This window comes from Triturus cristatus, chromosome 8 (assembly GCF_964204655.1).
Source record: "Triturus cristatus chromosome 8, aTriCri1.1, whole genome shotgun sequence".
Classification (NCBI taxonomy): domain Eukaryota; kingdom Metazoa; phylum Chordata; class Amphibia; order Caudata; family Salamandridae; genus Triturus; species Triturus cristatus.
Window position 1 is genome coordinate 1,460,121,543 of NC_140591.1, and position 15,588 is coordinate 1,460,137,130.

At 42.5% G+C, this 15,588-nt stretch overlaps 1 protein-coding gene across 4 annotated transcripts in view; it reads left to right on the forward strand.

Moving 5' to 3' along the window:
* Nucleotides 1–15,588, forward strand: part of LRRC32 (leucine rich repeat containing 32) — a 127,534-nt gene that overhangs the window by 8,659 nt on the left and 103,287 nt on the right. For 2 of the 4 annotated variants that reach the window (XM_085623270.1, XM_085623268.1), the window contains exon 1: nucleotides 15,208–15,359. The exons of 1 other annotated variant lie outside the window; for it this stretch is intronic. The gene's annotated coding sequence lies outside the window, so the exon portion shown is untranslated. Of the gene's footprint in view, nucleotides 1–6,524; nucleotides 6,615–15,207; nucleotides 15,360–15,588 lie in introns of those variants that run through there. One more of the 4 variants, XM_085623271.1, reaches the window with a different exon arrangement.

The window sequence follows — 15,588 nt, forward strand, 5'->3', positions numbered from 1 at the left end:
TGTGTCAATTCTTACCATAGATTGTTTTTTAAAAAAACGACCTTCAGGGATTTCAAAAGGTGGTCGACTTTCAATTGGTATGCTTTTTCACAAGAAATATCATGTGACCTAGTAAGAGTGAATTATGAAATTATTATAGCCTCTTTTGGGCATGATAGATTGCAATAAAAGGAAAAACGCGGATAACAAGATGTTTCCATAGAAAAACGAGAATCACCTTACCTCTCCAGGTAGCTGAAAGGTGTATATACGGTTAAGATCCTATGTACACCACCGGTTAGTTCAATTAGAAATCGGACTCTTAATTTAGTCCATAGATTGCGTGAGTAAAATTGAATCAACACTGTTGTTGTATATTTAAGACCAATGTGTATGCTCCATTTTTCTAACAACGAAACGGATAATATCATAGACACCTATTCTTAATCTCATATCATATCACGAACACCCATTCTTAATCTCACATCCTAACATTAATATTCTGACCCACTATTAACAGATTAACCATGTGACGGTAGTCAGATACTACATATTTATGAAATTAAAGGGGGCTATTGATTACGACAGCCTATGTCTCCCACCATGTGTTTATTTACAACCTAAAAACCAAAACTATTGTATAACATATTTGTCTGTTAGGAACAGCAGAGACAAAAACCATGTTCCTAATATTTTTAACAAAGCGGTAGTGTGCAACATATTATAGACTATAAGTATTCCTATTCGCATTTTCCATCTTTGTAAGATTCCTTCAAAATTATATTTAGAAGAAGAAAAGCCGTCGGTTATTCCTAATAATCATTTTTTAGCCGAGCTGAGTTGCTATTATCAAAAGTGTACAATGGATAAATTCACCCCATATTAACTCCAAGAAGTCATCTAATTCCCGCCAAGAAGACCAAACTGTATCTGTAAATCGACTTACAGCGGTACTTATCGCGTAAAGAGACAAGATCCCAATAATCTACACAGAACACCTATCTCAACCGTTTGACATGGTCCCAAAGATATCACCTTAGCTTGTTAATTTAAGTAAACTGCTTCCTTCTCGTCTTACCTTAGAAACGGGCGCTTCCTCAAGTTAGCGGCGAAACCATGCCTCATTGGTCGAGCCTCTTAAATAAGCCCACCCCTCATATCACGTGAGGGAACCCGGAAGAATTTGGAACGATTTTACAATATTAGGACAGAGTTTCCGAACATATGGGCGCCATTTTGGAATGGTGTACTCCATTTCAGTACAGCTTAATGTTCTCCAACCTTCACCAATCATTTCAACCTACAACTGGGGATTTCAACTGGAACAAAGCAAGAACATAATGACCCCTAGAACAGAAAGCATGGTGTCCTTGTGGTGTACAGCTTCATGGACACCTTATTCCAAGGTTATCACTCACAGGCTTAAGGGTGCCACTCTACCGTGGCCAAATTTCACATATTTACATGATATAAGATTACATACAATGAATGAAAATGGAATTCATCAACATATTTTGTAGTTATCATGAAATAATATCATTGTGATGATGCTCCAGGTACCAACATTGGATACTTCTTCCCATCACTATGAGCAACATCAATACCTAGCTTGCTTGCCATCGCCGCGGTGATCTCATGTTGAGTTCTTATCCAGAGGGCATATATCTTTCCATTGGCCTTCTCCTTTCAACTTGCACCCGTGGCACTACTGGGCTCAGTTTTTGATGGTGATCTGGGCGTGGAATAGCTAAATCTCAAGAGTAACAGCCAGGAGCCCCTTGTGTAACGAGCCACTCGCATGAGCAGTGGTCAACGCTATGCTGTATGCCTCTGTGGTTAGTCTAGAAAATCAGAAGCGCTAGTTACAGAGAGAATGGTATGTATAACGACATGCCACTGGATACACCCGTCGATAAGTTAGGGCCACCTGACAAAAAAAGATTAGGTACAGAATATAAAACTTAGGATGATACACCAACCTGATATGACTGTCCTTAATGTAGCATTTACTGTTCTGGGTCTTCTGTTTAAGAAGAGTTTCTTGGTCATCATGGCCACAAACTGCTTCAGAATAGGACTCCAGAGTAATGGACAAGATCAAATTAAAGGCCATGGGTTCCAATGATTAGATTTTGCTCAGGCCCCTGGGGGCCATTCATTGTTCTTTCCTGTTGAAGCTGTTTCACATCGCCCTACCCTTCAGCATTATCATCTGGAAGGGTGGAATATATAAATTGAAAACAGGGATGTATGCATATTTTTCACTCCTATCTGGATGTATGTAGTATGGCTGCAACACCAGAACCAGGGAAAATGATTAGATAATAGTTGGACTTATTGACCTGTCAGCAAGAGTTTTAATGCTATGATATGTTATGCTAAATGGTATAGATGTATTTCGCTATTGTTTTCGTCCTATATGCTAGCAAAAGTGTCTAGGGGACAGCTCATAGCCTAAGGCATAAACTATGTTATGCTCTGCTATTTCATTACAAGTCGGGCCAATTTACAATATGCCATTTTAGGTTATGCGCTATTATGCTATGCTAGAATGTTATACTTTATTATGTTATGAAATGTTATACTGTACTATTAATCCATGCTATTTTTGTTATCCCAAATTATATTATGCTATGTTCCACTAGATTATGGTATTCCGCATTATATTATGCCACACTATGCCATGCTGTGGCGTGTTTTGCTATTTTATGGTAAAATAAGTTATTCTAAGTTCCTAGTATGTTTCCAGTACATCAGCACATCTTCAGAGGACAAGAGAAGTACTGCACATGACAAAATGCTTTTGAATATTCAGAGTAAACGAGTCCTTCTGCCTTCAAAGTACATTTTGCGGGTCGCATTATTAAGTTACAGTAGCCTTAACATACAGCAGCAGGAAACAGTTAGTTCATGTATTCATATGTAAGTGTGTGTAGTATTCTGCTCTGCTGGAGATGGGCCATGTCACAAAAATGATCTATAGATGGTGTGAAACAAAGCAGTACAATTTGCACAAAACGTTATTTCCCCGTGGCAAAAAGCGAAACAATGCATTGCCAAATCATACACAGCACCAGGGCCGTTTTTACCATTAGGCAAGACTAGGCGGCTGCCTAGGGTGGCAAAAGGGGGATTATTTTTTTAATACAAGTTCTTTGATATCGAATGCATTTATTATTCTAACCTGGATGACAGGGGGAGAGAGTGATGGTAGTAAAAGGGAGGGGGCGGCATTTTTCAATTCTCGCCTAGGGCAGCAAAACACCTAGACACGGCCCTGCACAGCACAACATGTATTCCTTTGAAATAATTCTAAGTCATTGACACAGTTTTAAAAAGAAAGAAGTACTACTCCATAAATACCACTGTTCAAAACAAAAATTAAAACAAGCTAATTTTGTTGGATGTTTGCTACTTTTAAAAAGAAAAAGGGAAACAACCTGATTTTGTTTCCCATTCGCAAAGTGTGGAGGAAAGGTTTTTTTCATCCACGTCTTATATGTAAAAAACAAAAATTGTGTTCAATAACTTTCTTCAAAGTTTTGCCCTAGTGTATATACTATTGGCCCCACTCTGCACCCCACAGGCTGTAAAATGCTGCCAAGTGAATTCAGCACTTTTATTTTTGTGTCAGACCTACGGTTTCTGGGACATGATGTCTTTAGTCTATGCCTCTATCCAAAATGCCAACATTGGATGGAATTTTACCACCCTCTGGGGTCTAGAAGAACACACCAGCGTATAGTAGCACCTGTGATTTACAACTCTGAAAGATATCAAAACTAAACTTTAAAGTGCTATATCAAAGAGTTACTATTATTATTGTTCTGTTTTTGTTTTGTTGTTGTTTTTATTACGATGATGATTATTAGTATTATTATTAACACAGGAGCTCCACTGATTCATGGTGTCACCTCTTAAAATGATGTGCTATGTTCAAGACAATGTGTTGGTCCATGTGGTCTGGACTAATGAAAGTGCCAGCTCTCCTTTCGGAAAGCAACAAATGACATCCCTAATAGTTGTCCAAGCTCCGCCAGCCGAGGGTCTTCCACGAAGCCAGAAACTCAGAATACTCAACGGTGATGCGAGACCCTTCTAAGGCAATGCAATGCTATACAGATCTCTGTAACATAGCATATGGAACGCCCATACCTGGTTACCGTAGGCAGACTTATGTTTCACTCTTGCCATCTAGAGTTTTCCGGTTTTCTGGTCCTGACTCTTGTCTTTGATTGGGTGTTATAGCTTCTAAAGGTTAGACTACTCCCTTTGTTGGGATGAAATGGCCTTGTAAATAAAAAAAAGTGCAAATCCATTGCATGCTAATTTCTCTGATCTTTGATCTTGCTCAATGATTAGGATGCATGACTCTAGTCTTAAATGTATGGCTTTGCAATCTAAGGACCCACAGGTTTATGCTGCCCTATTTTAGGAACGTCCCAAAGCCCCTCAGCACACCCCTCTACAGACTATTGGAGGGCTCTGAAGTGGGCTGTGTATAGGACCTGTTTCTGGGCCAAGCCAAAGCCTCACCTCAGCCCAGCTTCCTTTTCACCAATAAGAGTAGGAATGCAGCTGTACTTCAGAAGATAGGACCAGACCTTGCTTATGCAAATACATCATTTTTATAGCAGTTCATACTCTTACAATAGCCCGCTTCCGAACCCTCACAGTTGTTGCAGATAGAATGACTGAGACGGAGCCTTCATCCCCAAGACAAAGGGATTGGGCAAGTATAATGGCGGGCCCAGCTTTCAATGAGCCAAAAGGAGTCAAGTTGCATTCCACCATCAAAGCCAGAACACATTGGAGATTGGTAGTGTTTCCGTTCCAAGGGGGCATGGGATGGGAGTTCAAGTGTGACTGCGTCTTTTTCGGGACCCTCCAGTGTAACAAACTATGCCCAACTATGCACTGCTAGCAATCACCAACAATTGCCATTCTAAAAGGTTACAAACTTTGATGGTGTCAACTTGGGTTCTGGGATTTATCTTCACCAGATGGCCTTTAAGATTGGTCCAAACTAGATAGCATTTTGTCCGCCCCCCTCTGTAATGACACAAGTCTGCTAAAAAAATTATGAAATGTAATGTTCACAGCAGTGCAGATTGATTCAAGCATTTCTACCCTTCCGGTTCAGAACGCGAACATGGCAACAGCACTCATTTCGTAGCATACTCGCTTAAGGGTTCGACCGCATAATGCTTTTATAAACACTGGTGCATCCGAACAAGCCACATTACTCAGGACATTTCACCGGTCCTTAGTATAAGGTTTGGATACACTTTTTTGACAACACTATTTAGTGTATGATAGATTGACCAGCCTGGTCGGAAGTATAACCGGCAGAGAGGTGACTGAATTTAGGACTTAAAGAGCCATACAGCCCTGAAGAAGTCGAGGGGTATCCCCCTAACGACGAAACACGTGTTGACTGGTCGTTGTTCGATTAAAGACAAAGAAAAGACAATCAAGACATTACTCCTCTTGTGTTTGGTTACACTTACTGTTCTGGAGACTTTCACTTGATATTAGAGAGTGTGCATAGGGTAAGAATTGTGACTTGATTGGCCTTTGGGTCCAACGTTTGGAGGGTTCTAGGGTATTTTCCCTCAACTGTTGCACCGCACAGATAAACAGGCAGCTAACACTGACGCTAACTCGATAGGCGCCAATTCTCCTAGTCAACGACACCCCCCTAACGCCAGTATCCCATTTTTATGGTCTGGCTTTTCAGTGCAACTGTCGCTATACAATCATGTGAGCATCACTAGAGAGAGGCGTTGGCTCCTCCCACATGCCAGGAGTCAGAAGTACATGTTTCGATTGGGCAGAAGTTGTGTGCTTTCACAAAACAGCTGTGATTATTTTGTTTATTTATCCAGCTGCCTCAGATTGAACTTTTATGGACAAAAAAATAACATAATGTTATTAAAGTGTCTTAGCTAACTAGATAAGTTGTGGTGTTTTTCTCTGGCAGCAGCACAGATGGGAGCATGGTAGTCATTAACCTACATGGATTTTTAGGTCTGGCTAGACAGTGCATTCATAAGCCTGACTTACTGGCATTGCCAATGCTTGTTTGTTTTTTGTCCAGCTTCGTTAGTGACACTTGGTCTGTTCAATGGAGTTGTTCCTTCCAGATGTGGATGCTGCCTCCCAAAGCTCTTTGCTGGAGTCAAAATATCATATACCGCAAACTAAGAACAATTTCCAAGAATCTGAAAAAGTCCAAAGGAGCCACGTTTCCACCCCTTCTCTTGTTCTCCCGCACTGGGAGCAAAGGCTCATACATCTGCTGTTGTTTTCTCCCTTGAGTTGCAATTATGTTAAATATTTTTCAGATGCAGACAATCCTCTGGAAATGAGAGAGGCTACTGACTAGAGAGTTATTTGCAGTCCAGACCCTGAAGTCACAAGCAGACGGGTTTGGCAGCCAAAGGAGGGGAGGGAGGGAGGAAAGCTGCTGAAGAAAGAGCATGAACCAAGCAAGAGCGATTGCAGCTTACAGTAGAGGCACAGAGAGAGCCACTCTTACCACTTCTTCACGATTGTGCTACTGAATATTGACCCCCAGAATATCGAGGTACGAGAATATCAAGTACAGACTATTGAGGAACAAAATATCAAAGGTACGTGCATATAGGGAAGAATCTAGATTTACTATTCCTTACTACACATATACGTACCTTAAAGAGATATGTACCGGGTAGGTAGATACATGCGGAGTTAGGTATAGAATATCTACACTTACTTGCCTGTCGATAAGTTGTTTTCAAGATTTTGTCCTCGGTGTTCTGTCCCATTGACCCACACTTTCATTCACTTGAGGTAGTTTGGGATAACATTACCAAGAAGATTGTTTGAAACATACTACCCTCCTTTGGCCTTTATCCTTTGAGACTTTGTGATTCATCCAATTCCGCGCACTCCAAAGTGGCCACTAAGCGACATCACCTTCTAAACAATAAATTAAACAAATAATAATTATCTTTTAGCATAGTATTCCTCTGCCGATAAAATATCCTGGTAAAAGCAGTGGCCCTCAATCTTTACTGCTTGATATATTTCCTCATTGTCATGAACCTCATTCACAAAACATGACGCGGCGCCACAAGACATGTTGCAATACTGAGCTGCGTCATTTTAAAAGCACAGGGATGCGTTGTATTAACAGCAATACGACACATCTGTGTGCTTTCCCTTGTGCTGGCACACAATTGGCTGTCATTGATGGCATTTTCCTCTTTCTATGCGCACGCATCAAAATCAAGGAGAAATGAAAGTATTTCTGCTCATTGTGCCGCGATTCTGACGCATTCCCAGCTTCACAAAACGTTGTAAATCTAGGAATGTGTCAGGTTCCATGGATGTTGCGTGGGAACACCCACATCAACACCCATGTAACGCCCCTTTCACGCAGAGCAATGCGTGCAAGGGGCCCATATTTACAAGGCCATGAAAAGTCAGGCAGGGTGACTTTACGTGGCCTTGTAAATATGGGCAGGCACACTGCACCGTCAGTGTGGCGGCGCAAGGGGCTTATAAATGAGGCTCACAGTTTTAAAGGCAAAGTGGCAACCCAGAGGTTGAGGGTGAGTGGCGCATGCAGCAAAAATAACAGGATCTACGCCTGTCATTGAGTTTCCTTTGTCAGAATATCATCCGACCCTGGAAATGATGACCAAACCTCCGCTCTTGTGCCCTTCGGCCACTTGAGTCTGAAATGCCTGTAGGCCGGGTGTAAAGTGCATTTTAAACACATTTTCTGAACTTTAAAAGATAAATGTTAAATTATTTGCTGAAGCTCAGCTTGTGTAGCTAGTGGGCTGCACCAAACTTCTCACCAGCTCCATAGTCCGATTAAGCACAGGCATGCACAATATAAGTTAATTTGTGTGTTTTGCAAAGCGCTATTCTGTCCAGTTGTATTTTTTATTCAATTGTTGGAATTTTCCTGACTTTTTGGGAGCCGCATTACCATTTTGGCGTTGGGGAAGATATTAATCAGTGCTGTCAAAAAGAGAGATTTGAACAGTGGGATAGCAAGAGGTGCCATTGACCCTCATGCGAGCAAGGATAATGGGCCTCCCTCCCCACAGTTTGGTAGTATAAGTCAGCCATCATTGGAGTCCAGGAGTTCCCTCGCAGCCCTGGGCCCTAGTGCCACTCCGCTTCCTGTACTATCGATAGCTGCATCACTCCTGTAGAACTAAGCAAGGATTATGCAACAACACCCTCGAAGCATGCGTAAACTGCTTCATGCAGCACTGTACATGTCAGCTCTTTGTTTAGGAATACACCTAATAGAGCTTTGCGGGGAGCAGTAACGATGATTCCTGGGTGATTGCAAACTTCTAGCATCCTGCTTCATTTATACATTTCCCTGGAAGCCCTTAATTTTTGGTTAATGTTCGCCATCTTTCCTCAGCATCATTTGTTGGTGGTTTCTCTTCACGGTCATGGGTTGCTGATTGAGAAAGAGAAGTTGTGTGATGGATTTCCGTGTTGCTTGTCAACTACTATTTAACATTAGGAGAGGTCATCTTTTTAGGTCTCGCCTACGCAGCGCGCAAGCGCTGCTTAGGAGTGACCTCTCGGAATCACTCAGGACTTTTTCGGAAACTCGTGCATGTACTGCACTGTTTCCAATGAGCACTCATGCATGTATGGTGTTTACCTTGCGGGGGCGAGCAGCTGCGCCATCTGTTTGCAATTATCGCGCCCGCGCTTTGTAAACAGATGGCAGCGCTGCTCGCTCCCGCAAGGTAAACGCCGTACATGGACTTGGAGTTTGTGTGCCTACTGTGTTTGCATGCCTTTGTAGCTGCTCTTTTTGTGTCTGCAATGAGGCGTTTTTTAAATATATATATATATATATATATATAAGCATGTTGCTCTTGTTCGATCCTTAAATAAAGTTTGTTTGTAAAAACAAGCCTGGCCATGGTCTTTGATTTGAGTTAAATTGTGGGTCAAAGGTCGGGCGGTATAATTTCCTGTGAGGTTATCTGCGTGGAGGAGCATCAGAGCTCCCTCGAGCTGCCGGTCTGATTTTGGTCCAGTGAGGTCAGTGGGAACTCTTCCATTTATTTCCTGGTGTGTTCATGAAGCCTCCCCCCCACTTTTATGAGTAGCGAGAAACACGTCTGGTTTCACAGAATGCAATCTCAGTAGGAGTTTTGTGTCTGGAAATGCATACTGTATTTAATTCAGTGTTTACTGTAAATATGAAACCGCTATGTTTTATTTATAAACAGTTACAGTATATTAACATTTACCTGTAAGCTTCTTGTTCACTGAGAGGAAACGGCAAAAACAGGAAATCTTGCTTGTTTCTACACTGTTTGCCAGAAAGAGTTCTGCTTTTGGCTACAATGTTTGTTGTTTACATAGTGGCTGCTGCCAGGTCTGTCCGCTTCTAGCCACTGCCAATAATACGTGTTTCTGTTATTCGAGCCATGGGTTCTCAATTTATCCACCTGGGACGGATGAAAGTTATTCGAACTTGTAAATCTACTGGGAGACATGCATAATGCATGAGTGAACAAACCAGGGCACCTGCTCCTCTAGGTGCTTTCTTACTGAAGAAAGACAAGGCAGGCTTCTGGAAGGAATTGTGTTTTCATTCGTGAAATTGCATTCTAAATATGAAACTTGCTGGTTGCGTCAACAACTGCAGTGACATAAAAACCACCAGAACCGTCACCTTTTTATTTGCACACTAATTTCTGTAGCAGGTGCACTAACGCGCTCAGCTGCCTTGATTGCTTCTCGCGATGTGCACACGTTTTGTGCACGGCGTTTTTTGGCAGGACTCAGCCAGTATCCATGTTCTGAGGGGTCCCCAGATTCCTTTTTATGTGTCATTGCTCTGCCTTTCTGTTTGTGTCACGCTGCCATCCCTGTCCTTGCAGGGTCTGGAAATATATAATAAAAGGGTTTTGTCTTCTGATCACTGTAGCTATGCAAAACGGAAATTATGTAAACCTCCACAGCCTATTCAAAAGCCTCGTGGAGCCCACCATGTTAGTTTACCAGCCCACAAACCTGACCACTCCCCCCAAACAACCCAGGGTGAGTTTCACTCAAAGGACCTCTCCTGCACTGACATGGGCAGATTTTACAAGAAAGGAAAGATTCTGCTTGTGTTTTGCGACAATTCTTTTGAATATGCTTGCAGAAATAAAATAACAAGCATTGGCATAGCCAATAGGTCTCGCCTTTGGGACCTGCTGCATAACTAAATACTTATAAGGTCCCAAAGGCGAGGCTCATTGGATATGCCAATGCTTGTTTATGTTTGTCATCTCTCCAAGGATCACTTTTTGGAGAATGGAAGGGAGAAGTTGAATCATTGATTTATTGGGTTCTCTATTGTTACTCTGGATTGACATAAAGGGATCGCTTTTTTGTTTTTATGTTTCGTAGCTCTCTGCATCATGATTTGTTGGAGGCTGAAATGTGGAGTTGTACACTATTTATCTGTTTTGTTATTTCTGGTTTGTGTGAATGAGTTTAACTGGCTATTCACTGCCTCTATTCCCTCCAGATCTCTCCTATTCCCACACTGGTTTCTGTTTGTTCTTATTTTTGACATCCATCCTCACTCTCTTAGGACTATTCTTGATTCGTCTCTCAGATTGTCATGTTTCCACGTACGCTTCTTAGCTGCCCCAGGGGCGGCTGGTGACATTTGAAAGTGGTGGGGCGTAAGATTGTCATATTGCACTGCGGCGAGCAAGCGTGCACGAACAACCTAATTTTGAAAAAAAGTGTGTGAAAATGGTGCATTTTCAAGCAAATTTTAGGAAGCAGGAAGGTTAATAAAGCAATAGGATTGAATTATTTATCATTTAAGAAATCGCCGATTTTTATGAGCTATAGAGGACAATCTTTGCGTATGCTGATGTTATCACTTGCCCATATTAACCTTTGAAAACACTGATACACTTGTAATGGTTTTAACTATACAATAAATTCATTGACTGTGCAGTGCTGTACAGTGCTGGGAAACAGCAGGCTGGACCCGACTGTGTCAGTCGCAGCCACTTAGCTCCGACTTGCAAGCAGGCACACAGTCCACTGAGCTACCCTAATGGCCTCCTATGACAATGTTATTTGCCCCTCGTGGCACAGCCTTGACCAGAAAATCCCCTGCTTGAACTGAGGCCCAAGACAACCTACCTATGCCACGCTGAGTCTAGGAGAATGTTTGTTCGGCTACCGCAAGTATTGGATTGAAAGCTCTGACATCAGCAGCTTTCACTGGAACTACTGTGCAATTCAGACACACTTCCTCTGAAAACTGAAACCCTGCTAAGGTCCCACATATTAACCCTTTCAACAATCACCATGTTACCCCCTTCAACTCTCTGCGCATTCTAAAACACTTTCTTCAGTGAGACCCAGAGGCATTCTGGTACTTGCAGTCTTTCACACCACATCAATTTTAGTATTCTGGAGTTGTTTTCTAGTGAGACTCGGCGGTATTCTGGTTCCTTCAGCCATTCCCATCACAGTCTTTCCTGTATTATGTCAACTTAAAGTCAATATAAAATGCATCTAATTAATCACCTTAGATACGTTCTCCAGATAGTTTCCTGACGCTCTGAGTTCTGGGTTATTATATGAGTATATTATGCCATGAAAAATAGAGACACCAATTTACCAAAATCTGCATCACCCAAACAATTACCTCTGCTCAGCTATCAATAAAAGAACAGAGCTTCCACTTGCAGGAGCCATTTTATTTTACACATATATTTTTCGTCTACAGGTGCAGTTTCGACAGCTGATTGGAGCACAAGGTGACACGCATAAGCACCGTAATGGCCAAGGGACTCTGAGAACCTTAGAACCCGAGCCAAGGACGCATGTTGACATGTGTTCACCGGAACTTTAAAAAAAAGAATTTAGGTCACACTGTGATAACTTCCGAGAGCAACCGCTTTGGTGTATGGCAGTGATACAAAACTGTCTTCATACTGTCCTCCATAAAGGAGATAAGAAAACACGCTAGAGACACCTATGTATGGAAAGCAGACCATAGTATTTTTTTAATTGCTGGTGCAGCCGCACGAGTGTGTGATGGTAAAGTAATTTAAGTACATCAGCAGAGTGTTTATGTTCCTGCTCGGAACACTCAGCAGCGCTGAGTAAAAGATTACAAAATGTCATGATGAACGCCACTTTCCAGGTGTGAATCAGAGTGTTGACTTTTATGGAAGCGTGAAGACCAGCAGATAATACGGCAGTATGTAAAGTGCATGTGCTGGATTAGTGCCATTCCTGGACGAACACTGAATCCCAACCCTCCCCTCTTCCGCCCTCATTCACTCTTATACTTGAATGAAAGCACACAAATGCAAGTGACACGCGCACGTCCGGTTGCGTCATTCTGAGTTCAGACTAGTGTTTTTTAATTTACACCCCACAGATTAACACGGACCTGCAGAACCACAAACAGGCAAATATAACCCCAGACAGAGGCAGGGATATATTCAAACACACACACACTTACTTTCATAAAGATACAAACACTGGCACAGGGAAAACACAATCACCGGCAGAGCTCGCATACACAGCAACACACTGCCATGGGGCAACTTGTAAACTTTAACACAGCAACAGCGCAAGAGCATATATGCCACGAGTTGGCATGCGACACGATATTTTTGTCCAAAAGAAAAGTAAACAGGACTATACGAATAGTATCCGAAGACGAATATGAAACGTTGCCACACTCAGTCGCGGCTCGCGGGGAGGGGGATGGGGGGGATGTCGCGCGGGGGTGGGGACGGGGGGGTGTTAAAATAATTTTTTTTAAATCCTTATCCTACCTTAGATCCTGAGCACGTCCGTGCCGCCTCGGGTCCGTCCGTTGGCGCCTACTGCGGTACTGCCCCTCTCAGGCTCTCAGCCAATCCTGGCGCTGCCAGCAGCGCCAGGATTGGCTTAGGGCACGGTTACAGCTCGCCCCCCTGCCCATTAGTAGACCGAGGTTTGAGCCTTTGCTCAACCCTCGGTCTCCTAATGGGCATGTGCCAGCCAGAGCAGACACTAGTGCGCATGACTGGGCACGGAGAGAAAATTCGCTCAACTTCCCCAATCATGCGCACTTGTGCTGCTGCCTGTTGCCCCTGCCTGGTCCGTCTGACAATCATGTCAGTCAACATGACGCCGGACCGCCCACCCCCTTCAGACTCTGAAGGGGGTGGGCGGTCCGATGTCATGCTGACTGACATGATTGTCAGTTCTCCCTCTGCTTCTTTGAACTTAAGTAAACTGATTCAGTTTACTGAAGTTCAAAGACGCCGACGCTGCGGGCGACGCTGCGGGCGGGGGCGCTACGCCCCAACGCCCTAATGGACGCACCGATACTGGCTGCCCCATTACAAAAGTTTTTATATTTCATTACTTCACAATAATCTTTTTATAACTACAGTGTTACTTTTTCCTTTCTTCTCCGCCTCTAATTCCATGCCTATTTCTCTTCTTGTTTTTCTGCCTTTCTTTACATCTGTTATTAAATCAGCTGCTCCTTCCGATTTCTGCTCTGGTCCTACCTTCATACCCCCTCCGTTCCTCTAAATACCCCACTTACCTCCACTTCCTTCCTTCTATTGGTTGTTTAACCAAGGTTTGCTGTTTCTTAATTCTGATTTCTCGTTTCTGCATATTTGCACTGTGGAACTCAATTTGTCTATTTCCCTCTTTCCTACTAGTTCTGCTGCCTCAGACTTACCTTCTGTGCTTTTTGGTATCACCCCTTACTCCCTTTCCATCTTTGTTTTCAGCCGTCCATCTATGTTCTCCATTTCTCTTTAATTTCCCTCTCTTGTCAATTCCTTCTTTTCTTCCTTCACTTTGCTTTAATCCACCTTCACACTCTGTTTTTTCTGATCTTGGTCACCCACACTCACTTCCATTGCAATTACCTCAATCGCCTCATTTTTTTAAATCTCTTTAATCTTTGGTTCTCTCTTATTCTAACTCCTTGACCTTATTTTATTTTCTATAACTCCTGACTCTTTGTTTCACTCAACATTCACCTATTCCAATATAAGCAGACCTTGGTCTGCAATGCTCTTTTTCTGTTTTAAATTCGACGGTTTATCTATCTATTTATTTATTGATTGATTGATTTTTGGGAGCTTTTTTAAGCGCTATCTGTACCATTAAGTCACTTCAGAAACCTGGAGCTGTTTTACTGAGCATCGAAAAAAGAAAAGAACATTGTTTTGCAGAGTCTGATGGGAGGATTGTGGCCCTGCCCAATGGTCTTCTGTTCTTAGATTGTGCTCGAAGGCATTCCACAGTTGTTATCCTCTTGTAAGCCTGGCTGAGATAAGCCGATGCTGAACAGTGGCTTCTGTTAGGTGTGTAATGAAGTGTCAGCTTCTACAGGTATCCCTCGCTTTGCCCTTGTATGTTTTATGGACAGTATCAGCTGGGAGCTAGTGGGGTGTTTTCAGTTTTTGTGGTCACACGTGCAAAGGTTTTGGCACAATCCAGTGAATTAGTTATTTACTATTTGTCAGTAGCAGAGATTAATTTGAACATTCCTTACATCGCTTAAATCACTTTCTGTTTTGTGTTCCTCATCTACAAAGTTGCAGGTTTGTAGCTAATCAACACACCTACCCAATGATTTTTAGCAATTGTATACAAAACGTCTAACATGACACTTTCATGAATACATTAGATGTTAAACACCTTACACCCCTCAATCCTGGCAATGTATGGGGGTGAAGAAGAAGTCGTTTCTCTATTTTTCTGCACGGAAAACTATATTCCAGATGGGGAGATGTTTTTAAAAACTTTAAGGCCCATTTGCACCTTCACCGTAATTGTGAATTGGTGAATGCCTGCCGGTGTGAACATCTGCCAGTTTGAGGGTAGATGTACACACAAGAATCTGCCATCCTCACAGATTTGGGAGCAAATACCTTTTTGCTAATCTCTAAAAAGTAATACGATTACAGCATCAACTACGTCTTTGATAGATAATAGGCCACAATGACACGCGACCATCACCTCCTTGTAATAAACACCAGCTTGTGTCCCTTAAGAGAAGTCACACGTTATTATTGTGTGTGCACACCAGGAGTTGCTATCAATTAAAACATGGCTAGCACTTGGACCTAGCAGACCGCAGGATGCTGGAAGGACATAATCTAAACCAGACAGCGGCCAATTAAAGGAAAGACGGATTCGCGCTGCAGAAAAATGCCAAAGTTGCTCCTGAAGCTGCGGAGCGGCGAGAGTGAGTGGGAACCATGAGTAGGGCTGGAAACAGAGGAAATGAAGTTACTGCACTCTCGTCAAACATGACCAGCGACTTCTGAGACGCAGAATAACTGACCCAAAACAAGGTAAATGCATTATTTAATCACGCAGACTGTTTCCCTTATGAAGTATTGTCGACTTGAACTACAAGCATTAGTAAATGCATTGGGTTTCACCTATGGGATTACTACGATGGGTTCATTTTGATTAAAAAGTAATCGTATGCAGAAAACATTTTCCTGAACATGTGTGCAGCCTGTAGTTTTTTTAAATTGTATTTACTGACGGGTATACAGTTGCAATGCATTGCCCATT